Genomic DNA, 20,922 nt, shown 5'->3' with positions numbered 1-20,922 from the left:
CAGCATTATAAGAAATGTGAAAGAGAATTCTTTAAGTGGAAATGAAAGGCTAAAACTACAAATAAAAAATATACCTATGAAAGAAAAATATCTCATTAATTAGGCAAACATAGTAATGTTAGTACACCAACTAATAAAGCTAGTATAAAAACAGTTAAAATGGCAATAAGTGCATACCTATCAATAATTACTTTAAATATAAATGGACTAAGTGCTACATTTCAAATGACACAGAGTGGCTGAATAGATAAAAATCAAGATTCACACATATGCTGTTTATAAGAGAGTCCTTTCAGATCCAAGACACAAAGAGACTAAAAGCAAACAGGTTGAAAAAGATATTCCATGTAGACAGAAATGAAAGAAAGCTGGAGTACTAATACTTAGAGAAAATAGACTTCAAAACAAAAACTGTAATAAGACACAAGGGTGTGACATAATAATAAAGGAATCAATCCAACAAGAGAATATAACACTTGTTAACACCTATGCAGCCAACATAGAAGCAGCTTAATATGTACATACTGCAAATATTAGCAGACATAATGTGAGAGATTGACAGTTTTACAATAATACTAAGGGATTAAACACCCCACTTATCAATGGATAGATCATCCAGACAAAATCAACAAGGAAATATGGACTTAAGTGATACATTAGACTAGACAGACTTAATAGGTACAGAACATTCCATTCCCAAATAGTATGATACACATTGTTAAGTGCATATGAACATTCTCCAGGATAGATAACATTAAACTACAAAACAAATCAATAAATTTAAGAAGATTGAAATCATATCAAGCATCTTTTGTAACCATAATGGTATGAAACAAGGAAGTAATTTTAAGAGAAAAAGTAGAAAGAACACATATGGAGACTGAACAACACACTGGCAAATAACCAAAGGGTCAATGAAGAAATCAAAGTGGAAATCAAAAAAATACTTGAGACAAATGAAATGGGAACAATGTTAACAAAATCAATGGGACACAACAACCAGCTGTTTTAAAGGATAAGTTATAGCAATACAGGCCTACCTCAAGAAACAAGAAAAATCTCAAATCATCTAAACTTACACTTAAATGAAGTAGAAAAAGAACAAACCCAAAAGTTAGTAGAAGAAAGGAAGTAATAAGCGACCAGCGCAGAATTACATGAAATGAAAATGGAGAACTCACTCTCCCTAATTTCAAACTATACTACAAAGCCTCTAGTAATCAAAACAGTGTGGTACTGGAAAAAAAACAGACACATAGGTCAATGGCACCAAATAAAAGCCCAGAATTACACCCACACTTAAATAATCAATTAAATTTACACACAAGGAGGCAAGAATCTACTAAGTAAAGGCTTCAATAAATGGTGTTGGTAAAATCTGACAGCTACATGCAAAAACAAACAAACAAACAAAAAACCCTGGACCACTTCCTTACATCATATACAAAAATAAACTCAGAAGAGATTAAAGACTTAAATTTAAGACCTAAAACTATAAAATTCCTAGAAAAAAATACTGGCTAAATTTTTTGCTATTGGTCTTAGAAGTATACTTTTGGATAAATCTTCCCAGGCAAGGTCAAAAAAATAAAATATAAACAAATGGGACTACATTAAACCAAAACACTTTTGCACAATGAAGGAAACGAACCATCAACAAAACAAAAAGGCAACCTTTTGTTGATGAATGGGAAAAGATATTTGCAAATGATATATCTGATAAAGGGTTGATATCCAAAATATATAAAGTACTTAATAAAATTCAGCATAAAGAAACCCCATTAAAAATGGGCAGAAAACCTGAATAAACATTTCTTCAAGGAAGGTATACAGATGGTGAACAAATGCATGACTAGATACTCAACGTCACTAATCATCAGGGAAATGGAAGTAAAATCCAAAATGAGATATCGTTTCACACCTGTTAGAATGGCTGTCACCAAAATTCAAGAAAGAATTAAAGATGTTAAAGGGACCAAAATCCTTACACCCTGAAGCTGCTTTTTGGGATATTAATTTTAAGCTGTTTATTGAGAAACAAAGGACTCAGAACCTTTACCCTCTTGCTTCAGGCAGGAGAACTTAGAGTGCTGCCTTAGTCTAATTTAAATTATGTACGGTAAATAGATAGCTTCAGGCAGGTGCCTGTTAGCTGGACACCCCCTGTGTCTCATTGTTTTGGAGTCACCTAGCAAGGATTTTCCTGCCAAATGTGGTAGCTCTTCCTCAGCTACCTGTAGATCACTTCTGAAATCCAATTCCCATTACCTCCTTTATCCTTTTTCCCCATGTTCTCACTTCTAAAATCTAATCTCCATTCCCTCTTTTATCCTTTTTCCAAAATGTTTTATATACCCAATGTTGTCTCACTGTCTTTGGAATTTTTTTGGATTTATCATGTATATGTGAATTCCCCGTGCACGTGTATTAAACTTTGATTTTCTCCTGTTAATCTATCTGTTGATTTGGTTATTAGCCCAGCTGGAAGAACTGAGAAAGTGGGAGGTAAAGTATTAATATTTTTTAGCCCCCACAATGTGAATAAAAGGGAACCCCTGCATACTGTTAATGGGATTGCAAATAGGTACAGCCACTATGGAAAACAGTGCAGAGGTTCTAAAAAAAAGTTTAAAATAGAACTACCATACAATTGAACATTTCAGTTTTGGCCATTTATCAGAAGAAAATATACATATATATGAGTTGATCCAGAGAAAGTCCAATCATTGTTAATATAGTGAAAATGGTTTGCACAACATCAGTATAACCTGGCAGCCAAGTAGAGTGGACTGGAATGTGCATGCATGAACAATGATGACTTCACTGTACTAGTCAGTGGGGATGGTAGATGCCGTTGAATGAGCATGTGTACCGTGTGGCTGTCACATTCAAAATGACTGAGGAAGAAGAGCAATGAATCTATATCAAATTTTCTATTTAGCTTGTATGTCATCTATACACTATTTAAAAAGAACTGTATATTCCAGAGTATTTTTTTGAAAGTCATAACTCATTTATTGAATGAATAGTATATGCAATACCAATAAAAGAAAACTAATACTACAAACTACAATTTTGAAAATAAAGCCAATATAACAGGAACAAAATATACATAACATGAGAGGAATGTTTGATTTTGACCCATAATGCATTCTTTATCTTTACAATTAACCTAAATGTCTGTTAGAACAAAACTGTATACCTTGGTCTAACTTTAGCGCTTTTTAAAAAAAGCAACATTCTAGAAGAACACTTTTCTTTTGCTTTGAGATATTTAAGATTCACACAGTTGTTCAAGTACATAGATTCTGATTCAACAGTAGATCTACATAGCTTGTTATTCTGTTAATATCTTGAGTAGCATGTACTCCTGAGCAAATACTGTCTGAAATCCTAAAATTGCTGATTTTTGAAATAAAATGTATTTCAGGTGTGGGTTTTTAATAAATTGAGATGAAAGTAAAATTCACCTCCCACCCCCCCCAAGGAACAAAGAGCTCTTATTAAAGTATAGAAACTCAAGTATACCTTTCTACTCTAAAGAACATTTCTTACTAACATTTCTGGTAAGGCAATAAATGCTCCAGAATAATCTTCAATATACACTTGCAAAGATTACACTGTTTAATATCAATAACAAAAACAAAAAAAAATAGGAAAAAAAGAAAAAAGGAAAAAAGAAAAGATGCTTCAAAACTTCAAGCCAAAATATGCATAAAACACAGTCATGGCAGTCTTTTTTGAAATGATGTAAATTTTATATACTTATCAAATAATGTCATGCTTATTAAAACTACAGTTAAGGACTTAAGAGATGAACAGTAAATATACTGCTGAGGTCCATTTTTCTAAATATTCATACCACAATGTAATTACTACCCAGAAGATGATGATGCTACTTGGGAACATAAGTACTGTACAATTTTTACATTGTAAGGCACTTTTACTCAGCATGTGACAAACATGGACAGAAAATCAATATTGGAGGTTTACAACCAAAGGTGATTTTTTCATGTGACTTCAATTTACATTTCAATTTTTTAATGAAAGATTATGTAGCCAATCACACCACAGTGAGAAAAATAGGTAGCCAGCCACTTACCTAGTCAACCAAAAGGTAAAGTGCTATTCTGGTTGCTAGTGGCAGAGAAAGAGTATGAAGAAACACATACAAAATCATACACTTGATTACATAACAAATCTATTGACTGAAAGCTATAGTATTTGAAGTCTATTATGTGATTATTGACTGGCCATTATTACCCCTGGCGCCTTCCATTTTTCCTAAAAACATCATTACAGTAGTTGTCCAAAAATGAAGGCGCTCCATTGTTTCCCGAGTAAATTGATGGCGTATAAAGTAAAAATGATCTAGACACCGTGATTCAAAGATTTAAAATAACAGGTTTCAAGCTGTTGTAAGGGAATAAAGTACAGATCCTTTGGGAAAAGTCACATAGCTTGGTAAACAAACATCTAAATCTGTTGTTGCACTTCAAGTCATGGTGAATTTTGAAAAATTCATCACATACACACAAAGAAACCCAATAGCATATTTAGAGCAAGAAGAGAAGAACATATAGAGAGAGCAACCAACTACTAAACTAGTTTCCTTCTAAAAAAAGATGGTTAAAATAAAGCAATCATCAAGTCCCTCGATTTACGTAAATGTATGAATACACATTGACAACTCTGTCTTTAAGGGACTAGCAGTTAAAAAAATCAGTCATTAAGCACAGTGTAATTTTCCACCTGTTACATTTTAAAAATGCTTTTCCATAAGATAAAAAATACCTTGATGTACAATCAAGTTAACATGATTACTTCTTGTTTGCTAATTTGCTTTAATGTGGTAGGTTAACTAATAATTCAGATATCAGAATCCCTACCCTTAATCATGAGGTGATATGGTAATATTAGGCAGACCACAACAAAAGTTTTTTTTTGGTTTTACTATAAAGAAATATATAAATGTGCTTCAGAAGATAAATGGAAGAAAGTTTCACTAGCTGGAAATGCCAGTGAGAAAAAATCCTTTCCAAAAAGCTGGATTCTTAGGCTTTGAGAAACAATTCTGATGATCCATAAAACAACAATGAGCCCTACCAGAGGCAAAGTAGGGCACAAAAGCCTATTGGATAGATAAGCAAAGCACTGCATGAAAACATTAAAAAAACTAAATAAGGTTTTAAAAATAGTGGTCACAAAATTAAAAATAAATACTGTTTTATGCAAAGGCTGGTTTTTACATCTAGAGCACATGAGACCTCCTTACATACTTTGGGCCAATATATGAAGTGTTCCACACAACACGGCACTTGAGAGGAATAGGTTTCAGACATGGTGGCTAAAGTCCTCAGTGAGTGGTAACCCTTTAAATTTTTAAAAAGGTTTTAATTTGCTGTTTCCAAATGTTAGTTTAAACTTGAAAGGATCCAATCATTTTGCAAGAAGCTCTTTGTATAATATGAAAAAAGAAGAAGTTTACTGTCAAGAGAATTTTGGCATAAGCACTAGAGCTCATAGCTTCCAATCACCAGTTGCCTGAGTCCATGCTGGTCAGTGAGAAAAACTTGAACAGGAACTAAATGAAATGCTTTAGCACACTTCTTGCAAGAAATTTTTAGCATTTGCTGTCAAAGCCAAGAGAAAAATAAAGTTCTCTTCATTTCTAGCCTCCATTACTTGAGTATGAACAAAAAAAATCACAAATTCTCATGTGTTGCAACCAGAGGCGTGTTTGCACTGTAAAGTAAAATTCGCTTATGCTTTCCCTCGAGTATGAAACCACTAAACAAACTTAGATACTCTAAACAGAACTTTCTTCAGTCCAAATGAAAAATGAAGCTTACTTCATTTCAATGTCTGCTTTAACTGTTGACACTATACACAGGGTTAATAGTGTTTCAATTGCTTCCCAGAAACTGCAAACTACGGCTATTGTAAATTATCAACACGTGAAACTCTGCCATCTAGTGAAGAAGGATCATAAAACAAACAAGACGTTTTTAAGCAGTTCAATGAAGGATCTAAGACTTGGGCAGTAAAATGTTACAAACCCTTTTCGATTTTAGAAAACAGTGGAAAAAAAGATAGTAGTTATGGATGTCTTATTCATTTCCCAGTTTTCTAACTCTGTCCCCTGAACCTAGTTTCCATTTATTGCTGCTGAGTTACTTGTTGCTGATCAATTTCTAATTTTTCCCCAGTTTTTTTTTTTACTCTCCCGTTCCTCATCTTCTTCATCTCTCATCATCATTTCCACTATGGATTTTTACAATATAGTTTTGTAAATTCCTCGTGACATATTTTCAATGTATTTAGAGCTTTGTCTTGTACTCCACAGTGGTAATGGTAGTCTTAACACAGGCTGTTATTTCACATCCAATAGTAGCACTGGCTGACTGCAAAGTGTGCATTTCATTCTTTTTCCTCGCTTAATCTCCTGAAGAACAGTTTTAATATCAAAATCTCCAAATTCTGCTCTTGATGTTGTGAGCTGGACGGTGCCAGAAGAAAATAACATACACTTATAATGTGCAGCCGCCTTCTTGGCATTAAATATATGCAGTTTTCCTCCTGCTTCATTTTCTTCCTCATCTACATGACAAAATCCACATTTAGGCCTGGTGTTGCTAGGGCTGCTTCTGTGTGGAGACCTATCTCTATAGGAACTACTTTCCATTTCATCTGTTCCATGGGAGGATGTGGACCTGGTATCTTCCGACAGCCCTTTAAAATTAGTTTTCCGTGGCTTTCCTTTGCGACTTTTCTTTTTACTTTTAGGTGATGCGGGCTCCAGTTCATGCTCATTAAAGCTTTCTTCTAAATCAGCTTCCGAGTTATGTGCAGTTTTCTTGTGTTTCCGGCAATAAACCATGTAAATTCCTTGTGAAGGTTTCTCTCGTATTTGAGCTTTATCATGCAATGCACAGTGGTAGTGGTAAGTCCTGTGACATGTTTTGACGTCACAACCAATTGTTGCTCCAGGACAATGGCACAAAGAACACATCAGCTTTGTGCCTCTTTTAATTTCCTTTTGGACATCTTCAATAGAAAATCCACCAAGACTTTAATTATCAGAGTGTGATGATACCAAAGCAGATGAAAAGAGCATGCACTTATGGTGTGCTGCCACCTTCTGGTTTTCAGATATTGGTAACTGTCCACATTCCTTGTCTCTATTTGACTTACAAAAGCCACATTTGCGCTGTCTTGTAGGACCTTTTTTCTGTTCAACTGAGCTTGACATGATTTTTAAATTACCTTTAGAATGCCACTTTATAAGCCTCAAGAAATGCAGTGCGGCCCGGAGGCAAACGGCAGGAGAGAAGCGCCAATGAGGCGAAAGAGAAAGAAGTCGGTCTCCGTTCTCCACCAGTGCCTAAGAGCGGGGCTCTGTTGCCGGAGGTTGTTTCCTTTCATTCGAGGAGACGGGCTCCCAGAGTATTTTTAAAAAGATAAACCACTAGCAAGATTGTTTGAGAGAATAGAAATAATCAAGGTCAAGAATTATGAAAAAGAAAGCATCACTATGGAGCTTATGAACATTAAAAGTATAATAAGAGAAAGTGAAGAACAGCTTCAACTTTATCCTAATGCATTTGAAAATGTAGAGGAAGTGTGCAAAATCATACGAAAAATTACAAACTACTTACCAATTTTAAAAAATCAAAACTGCAATGAAAAATCTTCCCTGCAAAAGTTCATCAGTTTCAGTGAGCTTGCCAGGCAAATTTTATAAAATATTTAAAGAATTAATATTTCTAGCCTTGTATAACTGTCCAAAAAAAGAAGAGAGACTACATCACAAATTATATTTTATTTCTTAAAATATATTTTATTGATTATGCTATTACAGTTGTAATTATTTCTTCAAATAGGTTTTCTGTCCCTTTCTCTCTCCTTTTTCTGGGACCCCTGTGATATGAATGTTAGTACACCCGATGTTCCAGAGGTCCCTTATGCTACCCTCAATTATAATCTTTTTTTTTTATCTTCCTGCTCTGCTAGCCACCAAATCTCTCAGCCCACAAGTCACCACCTCCTTTTCCACCCTGGTCCTCCAACTGCCACCATGCCCTGAGTCCTCTCCACCCTGGATGCCCAACTCCACCCCTCCTACCAGTCTGGATGAATGTTTGTCCTTTAACTCCTTGGTGTCTGACATCCATACAGTTCGATTTTCTGGCAGTTCTGAGTGGTTTTTGTTTTTAAATTTGTTTTGCCCTTCTTTTGGTCGTGTCAGGAGGCACAGTGTATCTACCTTTGCCTCCATCTTGGTGGGAAGTCCACTATCCTGTATTTTTGATCACTGATTCATTCTTCTATGTCTTACGATGTGTTGTTATTCCCTCTGGGGTATGCTTCATTTGAATTATAGTCTTCAGTTCTGATAGGTTCTTTTGTGCAATTTTTATCTCTGAGATGAAGTTCTCATTGTATTTATCCATTTGTGTGCAAATTTCATGAGAACTTCTGTGACTATTGACTTCAAACTCTAGCAGACAGCTCAACTCTCTCTGTTTTATTTAGGGTTTTTTTTTTCTGGGGTTGTGTCTTGTTTTTTGGTTGTTTGGGTTGAAACATTCTTCTATCTTCTTAATTTACCCATTTCTCTGTATTAGGTAGATCAGGAACGTGTTCTGGTCTTGGAAAAGTGGCCTTATTTAGAAGGTGTCCTGTCAGGCCCAGTGGTAGAATTCCCCCTTGTCACCAGAGCCAGGTGCTTCAGAGGTGTTCTTTGTCCTGTAGCGATTGGGCCACAACTGCTAAAGATACAATGTCAGATGAGGCTAGCCACTGGCCCAGCTGGCCATGAGGCTCAGCCTTAAAAGTTGATATCACCAACTAGGTGTGGCACTTTGGAGGGATACCAACTGGGTGGATGCTCAGAGAAATTCCAGTGTACAGTGAACAGTTTTAGCAAGGATAATGAAAGTGTCAGAAAGGGCACCTTCAAGCATCAGAACAGCTATGTGGAAGGAGAATAAAGGGGAAAAAACATCACCCGCCAGCACTTCTGTCCCTGGAGAAAGTTCCAATCGATTCCTGTCCCTCCAACATCACCCTAAAACTAGTCAATATATCACCTTCATGTATAACCTGGGTGCTTTTTGAAGTGCTGCCTCTGTGCTTAGACTTGTAAAGAGCACAACTTTGGTTTCCTATAGCCCTTTAGTTCTACCAGATGTAAATCTCATTGGTTTTCAAAGTCAGATGTTATGGGGGCTCCCCTTCCTGGTGCAGGCCCCCTAGGCTGAGGCTTGGGCTCCTTGCCCTTCAGGAGAGAATCTCTGTGATTATGATGTACCTCCCACTTGTGGGTCATCACATGTGGACTGGGGACAGAGTGGGTCCTGACTAGACTGAGTCTCCACCCCTATTACCTGCCTCAATGTGATCTTTTTTATATACTGTATTTCGCCACATATAATGCATACTTTTTTGCCCAAATTTTTGAAGCGAAAATAAGGATGTGCGTTATACATTGGTAGTACCTGAAATACCTTGTATCTGTTCTTGTGTTTTGTAATTATGTTACATAAAATTTCTTGTAGCATAATATGTTCAAAAATAAATGCTAAAATTCCTTTATTATACAAAACAAGTATCTAAATATAAATAAATAAAAATTGTATTAAAAATTAAAAGATTTTTTTTCCTGAAAGTTTGGGCAAAAAATGCGGATGCCCATTATACATGGCAAAATACAGTATTTGTAGTTGTAGAAAATCTCTTCTGCTAGTCCTGAGGTCATTCTCAGAGACAGTTGTTCTATAATGTAATTATAGTTTTGGTGTCAATGATGAGCTCAGGTTCTTCCTAGTTCACCATCTTAAACTTGAAGCCAGTAGCCTTTCTCTTGAATGTCAGTTTAGCTTATTTGTGAAATGTTCCTTGAGGTTGGTGCACTGTCTACCCAGCAAATGTCTCCCAGTTTATCAATTTTATTAGACTTCTCAAAGAACCAGTTTTTGGTTTGTTTGACTCTTCCTATATCATTTTTATTACTTATTTTATTTCTGCTCTTTTCTTTATTCCTTTTATCTTGGGGATCAATTTGATGTTTGTTTTCCTATATCTTATGAGGGATTATTAACTCATTGATTTTTAGTTTTTTATCTTTTCTAATATGATTATTTAAACTATAACTGTTTTTCTATGCTTACTTTAGCTACAACTGACAAGTTTTATTATGTAATATATTCACTATCATTATTTTTGAGATTTTATTTTATTTATTGTTGGTCCATAAGATAATGAAAGAATATTTAGTCTCAAATATGTAGGGATATCCTAGTTATTACTGAACTTAATTTAGTTTAGTTTAATGTAATTTAATTTAATTTTGGTAAGAACACTTAAAATGAGAACATCTTAAATTTTTAAGTGTACATACAGTTTTGATAACTACTAGCATAATGTTGTATGTACAGGTCTCTAGAACTTAGTCATTTTGTATAACTAAAGCTTTATACCTGTTAAATAGCAATCCCTTATTTTCCCCTCTCCCCAGTCTCTGGCAACCACAATTCTATTACCTGATTTGGTGAGTTTGACTACTTTAGGTATCTTATGTAAGTGAAATCATGCAGTATTTGCCTGTGTGTGTCTGACATTTCACTTAGCATAATGTGTACAAGATTTATCTATATTGTCACAAATTGCAGCATTTACTTCTTTTTAAGTTTGAATAATACTCCCTTGTATGTATATACCATGTTTTCTTTATCCATTAGGGATGTTTTAGCTATTTTTTATTCCTAAGTTTTAGTAATTACATTGAAGTAAGAGAACCTACCCTGTATGATTTTAATCCTTTAAAGTTGGTTGAGCACATTGTCAATTTTTGTAAATGTTTCTTGAGTCCATGGAAAGAGTATATATCTTATTGTTGATCAGTAAAGGATTCTGTATGAATCAGTCACATTTTATAATAATGTTGACAAACATTTTATCTACATTGACTTCATCAATGGTTTGATCAATTCATGAGCGGTATGTTAAAACCTGCTTTGGTTGTGGATCTATTGATTTTTACTCATAGTCAATCATTTTTTCATTATATATTTGAGTCTATGTTATTATGTGCCATAATTTTTAATCATTAGAATCTTCCCTGAGCTTTTAAAAATCAATTAATGAAGTATTCTTCTTTATCTCTAGTGATTTTGGGGACCTTAAAGTCTACTTGTCAGATTTTTAACATGGTCATACCTGCTTACTTTGGTTCATATTTTGCATGCCTTACCTGTTTTTATTCTTTCTTTTCTTTTTTTTTATTTTAGATACGGTCTCTTGTAAACAGCATAAAGTTGATTCTTGTTTTTATCTAGTGTGATAATCTTTGTCTTTTAAATATTTAGCCTGGTTACTTTTAATATCCTTATGGGTTTACAGCTCCCATCTTACTTGTATGTATTTTCTGTGTTATGTGTTTCATTCCTGGTGTTTTTTAAAGTATATTTTATTGATTATGCTATTACAGTTGTCCCACTTTTTCCTCCCCTTTATCTTCCTCCACCCTGCACTGCCCCTCCCTTTAGCATTCCCTACCACCAGCCTGCCCCTTTAGTTCATGTCCATAGGGGTTGTACATATGAGTTTTGGTTTCTCCATTTCCTATACTATTCTTTACCCTCTCCTGTCTATTTTGTGCCTAGAAATTATGCTTCTTTTTCCCTGTACTTTTTCCCCCCATCTTCCTCCTTCCCCTCCCCACTGATAATCCTCCATGTGATCTCCATTTCTGTGATTTTTGTTCCTGTTCTAGTTGTTTGCTTAGTTTTGTTTTATTTTTAGGTTCAGTTGTTGGTAGTTGTGAATTGGTTGTCATTTTACTGTCCATATTTTGATCTCCTTTTATTTATTAGATAAGTCACTTTAACATTTCATATAATAAGGGCTTGGTGATGAACTCCTTTAACTTTATCTGCAAAGCACTTTATTTCCCCTTCCATTCTAAGTGATAACTTTGCTGGATAGAGTAATCTTGGAAGTGGCCCCTTACCTGTCATAACCTTGAGTGCTTCTTTCCAGCCCCTTCTTGCCTGCAAGGTTTCTTTTGAGAAATCAGCTGACAGTCTTATGGGAACTCCTTTGTAGGTAACTCCTTTCTTCTTGCTGCTTTTAGGATTCTCTCCTTATCTTTAGTCTTGTATAACTTAATTATGGTGTGTTTCTTGTATAACTTAATAACTTGGTGTGTTTCTGCTTAGATCCCACTTCTTTGGGACTCCCTGAATGTCCTAGACTTGCATGTCTATTTCCTTCACCAGATTGGGGGGTTCCCCTTTCTTATTTATTTATTTATTTATATTTATTTTTAATATATTTTGTTGATTATGCTACTACAGTTGTCCCATTCCCCCCTTTATTCTCCTCTGCCCTGCACACCCCCTCCCGCCCGCATTACCCCCATTTAGTTCATGTCCATGGGTCATAGATATAAGTTCTTTGATTTCTACATTTCCTATAGTATTCTTTACCCCCTCCTGTCTATTTTCTACCTACCATTTATGCCACTTTTCTCTACCTTTTCCTCCTCTTTCCCCCTCTAGTTGCCTGCTAATAATCTGCATGTGAACTCCATTTCTATGATCCTGTTCCTGTTCTAGCTGTTTGCTTATTTTGTTTTTGTATTTTTTAAGGTTTTGTTGTTAATAGCTATGAGTTTGCTGTCATTTTACCATTCATATTTTGATCTTCTCTTTCTTAGATATGTACCTTTAACATTTCATATAATAAGGGCTGGGTGATGATAAACTCCTTTAACCTGACCTTATCTGGGTAGCACTTTATCTTTCCTTCTATTCTAAATGATAAGCTTTGCTAGATACAGTAATCTTGGATGTAGGTCCTTGCCTTTCATGACTTGGAATATTTCTTTCCAGTCCCTTCTTGCTTACAAGGTTTCTTTTGATAAATCAGCTGATTGTCTTATGGGCACTCCTTTGTAGGTAACTGCCTCCTTTTCTCTTGCTGCTTCTAGGATTCTCACCTCCATTTTAATCTTGGCTAATGTAATTATGATGTGCCTTGGTGTGTTTCTCCTTGGGTCCAACTTGTTTGGGACTCTGAACTTCCTGGTCTTCCTGAATGTCTGTTTCGTTTTCCAGATTGGGGAAGTTCCCTTCATTATTTTTTCAAATGAGTTTTCAATTTCTTGTTCTTCCTCTTCCCCTTCTGGCACCCCTATGATTTAGATGTTGTAACATTTAAAAATGTCCTGGAGTTTCCTAAGCCTCTTCTTATTTTTTTGAATTCTTGTTTCTTCATTCTGTTCTGGTTAAATGTTTATTTCTTCTTATGCTCCAAGCTGTTGATTTGAGTCCTGACTTCCTTCCCATCACTTTTGGTTCCTTGTACATTTTTCTTTATTTCACTTTTCATAGCCTTCACTTTTTCCTCTATTTTGCAACCATATTCAACCAATTCTCTGAGCATCCTGCTTATCAGTGTTTTGAACTGTGCATCTGATTGGTTGGCTATCTCTTCATTGCTTAGTTTTATTTTTTCTGGAGCTTTGATCTGTTCTTTCATTTGGGCCATTTTTTTTTTTTGTCTCAGCGTGCTTGTTATGTAGTAAAGGGCAGAGCCTCAGGTGTTCACCAGGTTGGGGCAACCCACATGGCTGAATTGTGACGCTGTATGTGGGGGAGTCCGAGAGAGGGAACTGTGTTGCTTGTTTAGGTCTCAGTTGGCTTTCAGTTATTTTCTCTGCTGCCCACAAGCAAGTTGGGCCCTTCTGGGGCTGATTCCTGTGTGCATAGTTTTGTGTATGTTCTAGGACCCTGTGGGTCTTTCCAACAAAGTCTCCTGTTAGGCCGGGAGTTTTTCCCCCTGGTGCCTCAACTCTTAAGGTGTTTTTAGTCAGAGGCTTTGAGGCTTTATTTCCCCATACTGGAACCCTGGGTTTTGTGGTCGATCTTGCTACCCAGTTATTCCTCCTGGTTTATTTGCACTTGAATGTGGGACTGCCCAGTCTGCTAGCCACTGCCTTGTCTGGTCTGCCAGCCTCTGCCCTGCAGCAAGCCCTCTCCACCCAGCTGTCCTTCTCTCTGCCTCCTACTGGTCTATATGAATGTTTCTTTAACTCCTTGGTTGTCGGATTTCCATACAGTTCAATTTAGTCAGTTCTTGGGGTTTTTTTTTTTTTGTTTTTAAATTTGTTTTTGTCTTTCTTTTGGTTGTGCTAGGAGCACAGCGTGTCTATCTACACCTCCATCTTGGCTGGCCCTCATTTTTTAAAATAAATTTTCCATTTCCTGTTGTTCCTTTTCTCCTTCTGGCACCCTATGATTTGGATGTTGGAACACTTAAAGTTTCCCCAGAGGTTCCTCAGCATATCCTCATTTTTTCAAATTCTCGTTTCTTCATTCTGTTCCAGTTGGATGTTTATGTCTTCCTTTTGTTTCAAATTTGTGATTTGAATCCTGGTTTCCTTCTTTCCACTGTTGATTCCCTGTATATTTTGCTTTATTTTACTTTGTATACCCTTCACTTATTCCTCTATTATTGACCATGCTCAATCATTTATGTGAGCATCTTGATTACCAGTGTTTTGAACTCTGCATCTAATAAGTCAGCTATCTCCTCAGCACTTAGTTGTTTTTATGGAGTTTTCATCTGTTCTTTCATTTGGGACATATTTCTTTGTCTTGCAAACCTGTTTGTTTTAAGGGGTGGAGAGCTATGTATTTGCTAGGGTGGGGTGTTTTGGTGCTGTATGCAGGGGATGGGTCAGAGAGAGAACACTGCAGCTCAGCTCTTTCCTCACTTTCAGTCATGTCCCTTCCTTCCCAGAAGCAGATATGCCCTTTCAGGTACTTATTCCCAGGTGGGTGGGCTTGTGTACATTCTAGGATCCTGTGGGCCCCTGGAGACTCTCCTGTAAGACTGGGAGTTTCTCCTGCTGCTGCTTCTCCCACAGTTTTTACAGCCAGAGGTTTTGAGGCTTTATTTACCTGTGCTGGAACCCTAGGTTGCATGGCCTGTCTCACTCTTCAGTTGTTCCTCCCTGTTTAGCCAAACACAAATGTGTGACCACCTGGTCTGCCAGTTGCTGCCTTGTCCCACCCTATCTACCACAGCTGCTCGTCTCCACCCTCCCTATGAATCTGGATGCATGTTTCTTCTTTTACTTCTTGGTTGTCTGACTTCAACACAATTTTATGGCAGTTCTTGTTTTTTTTTTATTTTTAAATTGATTGTTACTCTTCTTTTGGTTTTTCAAGGAAGTGAAGCCTATCTACCTATATCTCCATCTTGGCCAGAACTCTCATTCCTGGTGTTACTTAATTGTGTATTTTTTTTCTTTTCAATTCCATCAGAGTCAATTTAATTAGTATTTTCAAAGAGCTAGCTTTAGGAATTAATCAATTCTATTATATTTTTGACTACATAATCAATAATTGATTGCCACAATAATACTGCTAACAAACAACTATAAACAACAGTGTCACACCATAAGAAGCATGTTTTGCTCATGCAGCTGGGATTAACTAGGCAGTTCTGTTGATCTTGGCTGGGTCTTCTCACAGGTCTTTGGGTTGGTTGCATATTAACTGATTTAGGATGGTCTTGGTTCTCCTTCATGTGCCTCGTTCCTTTAGCAGACTAAACTGGGCATGTTCTCATGGTGATAACAAATGTGTAAGAGACTAAATGGAAACACACAAGGCCTCTTGAGGTCTAGACTTTGAAATAACTTATATCACTAATCTAAAGCAGGTTACATGGCTGAGCTCAGAATCAATGTGAGAGGACAACACGTGGAAAAGGACCTAAGTACAGGGAGGGCAAATAATCCACATTATCATTGCAACCCATGCCTACAAAGAAAAGAATAATGCTGATGATTTTTGTCATGGCCTTCATTCTCCTGTAATAAGGAGGTACAAACTCTGATTTATCCTGAAAGATTATAAAACCTATAGTCTCATCTCAAGGCAATGATCTGATAATTAACAGTGCATTAAACATAAATTCATCATAAATTCATCATACTGTATGGCTTGGAGTCTGCACTGCACTCCAGGTGAAGGAATTTTCCTTGAAAAATATGAAGAAAGCCCTTTGTCCTCCTTTCATGCAACATGTGTAGTCTTTCCTTTGTATCATTGTGGAATTTTTTATTAATGTTTTCCTGTTAATTTTGTCAATCAGCAAATGTAAGTACATCCCATAGTTTTAGGAGTCTAGTGTAGTACATGGTGAGTCTAGTAGTGTCTAATGGCAGAATAAAAATGCAAAATAACAGAATTATTTTGAAGGATAAAAAATTATGGTAGATCCACAGTAAATTAAAATCAAAGTCATCTTGAGAGTATCAGTGTAGATTTCATAGAAAAGAAAGCTTTTGGGTCAAAACTTCACAGGCAAATTTGAGCTTCTAGGTGAGTAAGTAGAAACATTTTCTTGGCAGAAAGAACAAAATGTACAAAGTAAGGAGGTATTAGACACCATGGTTTGTTAGGGAAAAATACAAGTTCAGTGTTGCTGGAGCATGAAGTAAGGGAGTGACAGGAGATGAAGCAGGACAGGAGATTGAGGCGAGGCAATCAAGGTCTGGCATACCTTACTAAAGAGTTTAGGTTCTATTTATTCACAACATACCTTTAAATAGAAAGGAATACACAGTCAACTTCCAAATCACAGGAAAACTTGTCAAGGCCACTAGAGTGTCCAGAAAAAAAGATAAGGAGGGACTGAATCAGAGCAGTGATTATGAATGAATCTGGGAGATATTTTGGAGAATTAGTGAAACTTGATGTTTTACTGCACATGGAAAAAAAGGAATGTTGTAGAAAGAGGAAATATCAAGGATATCTTCTGAAACTGGTTGGATAGTCGATGCATTTTGTGAGATGGCAATAATAACAGTGGATGAATTATTTATCTTTCACTGCCTGGCTTAAGAGTGGATGAATTATTTAATGGAGATGCTATGATTTCTCATTTGGATGAGTTGAATTTGACCTTTCTAAAAAGCACTTGAGTACACAGCACTCAGTCAGCAATAGGTGCCTACTGAGGTAGACCAAAACATGACCTACCAAGAGATGTCCACTTCCTAATCCTTGGAACCTATAAATGTTACCTTAGTTTTAGAAAAAGGGTCTTTGTAAGTGTGATTAAGGATCTTCAGATGAAGAGATTGTCTTAGATAATCTGAGGAGTCTGAAATGCCATCACAAGTGTCTTATGAGAGAGATAGAGGGAGATAATACAGAAGAGGAGGAGTGCCATGTGAACACAGAGGTGGAGACTGGAGTGATGTGGCCACATGGCAAGGATTACTAGCAGCCACTAAAAACCACCATAAGCTTGAAGAGGCAGGAACCAATTTTCTTCTATAGCCTGGAGCATGGCCTTGCTGACCCCTTGATTTCTGCCCAGGATGGTGGTTTTGGACTTCTGGATTCCACAGCTGTGGGAAAATGTAACTCTTTTGTTTTAAGCCACCAAGTGCTTGGTAATTTGTTACAGAAACCACAATTACAGATTATTACAGAAATTAACACAATTAGGAAGAAGGCCAAAGGGCTAGAGGCTAACCAAGTGAGGAAAACTTATTAAGAAATAAGGACATTTTCATTCTTCAGCAAAACTCCTTGAAAGAATCATTCATATTCATTGTTTCCATTCTCTTTTATTGTCTAGAGCTACTGTTTATCCTTTAGGTCTCAACTTAAGTGTCTTGAATGACTTCTCTGACTACTTAACTTAAAGTAGTTCCCAAGGTCTTATGTTCTATATGCCATCTATCATAACTTACTATTTTCTCATTTATTTACTAAATAACTTGCTTCAGCATTGTTAATGTTTTTCATTGCTGAATCCCCAATGCTTAGAATGTTATTATCAAACAGAGTTGGTGTGAAATACAAATTTTTAAATGAATGAATGAATAAATAAATAAATGAATATTCAGTGTGATAGTTAGGGGTATGTCTGTATGTATATGTGTGTATTGTGCATACCTGCATACCCTGATCACTGTGAGCTTCTTTTGTTGTATTTTTATAGTTTGTTTTATTGAAAACATGGTCACAATGATTAAAATAGCAAAGGTAATGGTTGTACCATGCAGTGTCAGTGCCTTATTAATTTAACTACCGAATACTTAAACAGAACAGGAACATATAATGTAAGTATGATCACTGTGAAACTATTTAATGCTTTATGGTCTAAGTTTTGTGTAAATTGAGATAGACCTGTCTGTAAAGGACAAATCAGTGTCCCTCTGCTTTCTTTTTTATTGTTGTTCAAGAACAGTTGTTTCCGTTTTCACCCCACCATGCCCCCCATACTACCCATTCCCACTTTCAACCCTTGAACCTACCCCCTTTGACTTTGTCCATGGGTCATTTATAAATGTTCCTTGATGGCCCGTCACCTATTTGCCCCCATTATCCCTCCAGTCACTATCAGTTTGTTCTTCATTTCATTGTCTCTGGTTATATTTTGCTTGCTTGCTTGTTTTGTTGATTAGGTTCCACTTATAGGTGAGATCATATGGTATTTGTCCTTTATTGCCTGACTTACTTCACTTAGCATAATGCACTCCAGTTCCATTCATGCTATTATGAAGGGTAGGAGCTTCTTCTTTCTGCTGCATAGTATTCCATTGCATAAATGTACCATCATTTTTTTAGCCACTCATTTACTGGTGGGCACTTAGGTTGCTTCCAGCACTTGAGGAGGCCAGCAAATTATCAGATATAGAAATTGAAAGAATGGTTATAAGAATACTTAAGGAACTCACAAACAACTACAAGGAATGGGTGAGAACTATAGCAATATGAAAAAGGAAATAGAAACTATAAATAAGAACCAGGAAGGAATGAAGAATACAATTTCTAAAATAAAATGCAAACTAGCAAACTCCATGTAATAAAATGAATTACATGGAGGCCTGATGAAGCAGAAGACCAAATTAGTGAGTTGGAAGACAAAGTAGAATGAAACACCCAGGTACAGCAGCTCCACACACAAAAAAAGACTCCAAAAATATGAAGATAGCATAAGAGAACTGCAAGACACATGGAACACAACAACACTCAAATCATAGGAATACCAGAAGAAGAAGAAAAGGAGCAAGGGATAGAAACCATGTTTGAAAAAATAATGACAGAAAACTTTCCAAACTTGGAGAGGGGAAAAAACATGCAAGTTCAGGAGGCACAGAGGGTCCCAATCAAGATGAACCCGAAGAGGCCTATTCCAAGATACATCATAATTAAAATGCCAAGTTTTAAAGACAAAGATAATTTTAAAGGCAGCAAGGGACAAACAAGAAGTAACAAACAAAAGAGCTCCAATAATTGTAGCAGCTCATTTCTCAACAGAAACAGTACAAACTAGGAGAGAATGGCAAGAAATATTCCAAGTAATGAAAAACAAAGGCCTGCAACCAAGACTACTCCACCTAGCACGGGCATCATTTAAAATGGAAGGTGAAATAAGGAATTTCCCAGACAAAATAAGGCTGAAAGAATACACCTCCACCAAACCAGCACTACAAGAGATGTTAAAGGGACTGTTAGAAGAAGAGGAAGAAAAAGAGTGAGAGAGGAACACAGGTACAAAGGGGAAACATGAATAATTACCTATCAATAATTACCTTGAATGTAAATGGATTATATGCTCCAATCAAAAGACACAGGGTAGCTGAATGAATAAGAAAACATGACCAGCACATATGCTGCCTACAAGAGACCCACCTCAGAAAAAAAAGACCTACACAGACTGAAAGTGAAGGGTTGGAAAAAAATATACCAAGCACGTGGACAGGGAAAAAAAGCTGAGTTAACAACACTTATATCAGACAAAATAGACTTCAAAACAAAACCCATAAAAAGAGACCCAAAAGGTCACTTCAAAATACTCAAGAGAAGAATCCATCAAGAAGACATAAACATTGTAAACATATATGCACCCAACACAGAAGCACCCAAATATATAAGGAAAATCTTGGAGGACTTCCAGAAGGGTATAGACAGTTATAGTAGGGGATTTTAACACCCCACTGTCAACAATGGATAGATTGTCCAAACAAAACATCAACAATGATATTTCAGCATTGAACAATGCCATAGATTAAATGGACTTAAAGTTATATATATAGAACCTTTTATCATAAAGAAGCAAACTACACATTCTTTTCAAAGGCACATGGAACATCTTCAGAGATAGACCAAATGATAGCACACAAAACAAGCCTCAACAAATTCAAGAAAATTGAAATCGTATCAAGCGTTTTCTCGGACCACAAGAGCCTGAAACTAGAAACCAACCTCAAGGAAAAAACTCAAAAACGCTCAAATTCATGAAAATGGAATAGCATGCTATTAAACAATGAATGGGTTAATAATGAGATCAAGGAAGAACTCAAAAAGTTTCTGGAAACAAATGAAAATAAACACACAATAGTCCAAAACTTTTGGGATACTGCAAAGGCAACTAAGAGGGAAGTTCATAGTGACCAAGGCCTACCTAAAAAAGATACAAGCATTTCAAATAAACAACCTAACTACACGTATAAGAACTGGGCAAACAACAGCAAACAAAGCCCAGAGTGAGTAGAAGGAACAAATAACCAAGATCAGAGCAAAATTAAACGACATAGAAACTAAAAGAACAATCCAAAGAGTCAATAAATCCAGAAGCTGGTTCTTTGAAAAGATAAACAAAATCCAGAAGCCTTTAAGCAGATTCATCAAGTAAAACGGGGGAGGACCCAAATAAATGAAATCAGAAATGAAAGAGGAGATATTACAACCGATACCACAGAAATACAAAGAATTGTAAGAAGTTATTATGAACAACTATATTCCAAGAAATTTGAAAACCAGGGTGAAATGGACAAATTTCTAGAAAAATATAATCTTCCAAAACTGAATGAAGAACAGCAGA

General features: G+C 36.1%; 1 protein-coding gene and 1 pseudogene across 1 annotated transcript in view; one reads left to right on the top strand and one right to left on the bottom strand.

Annotated features, from left to right (window-relative positions):
- CFAP61 (cilia and flagella associated protein 61) overlaps positions 1–20,922 on the top strand; it is a 382,310-nt gene that overhangs the window by 151,235 nt on the left and 210,153 nt on the right.
- Positions 6,160–7,393, bottom strand: LOC114506504 (annotated as a pseudogene).

The sequence above is a fragment of the Phyllostomus discolor genome, chromosome 9 (genome assembly GCF_004126475.2).
Source record: "Phyllostomus discolor isolate MPI-MPIP mPhyDis1 chromosome 9, mPhyDis1.pri.v3, whole genome shotgun sequence".
Taxonomy (NCBI): Eukaryota; Metazoa; Chordata; class Mammalia; order Chiroptera; family Phyllostomidae; genus Phyllostomus; species Phyllostomus discolor.
Note: the sequence above shows the minus strand (reverse complement) of the source record. Positions and strands in the feature narration are given on the sequence as shown.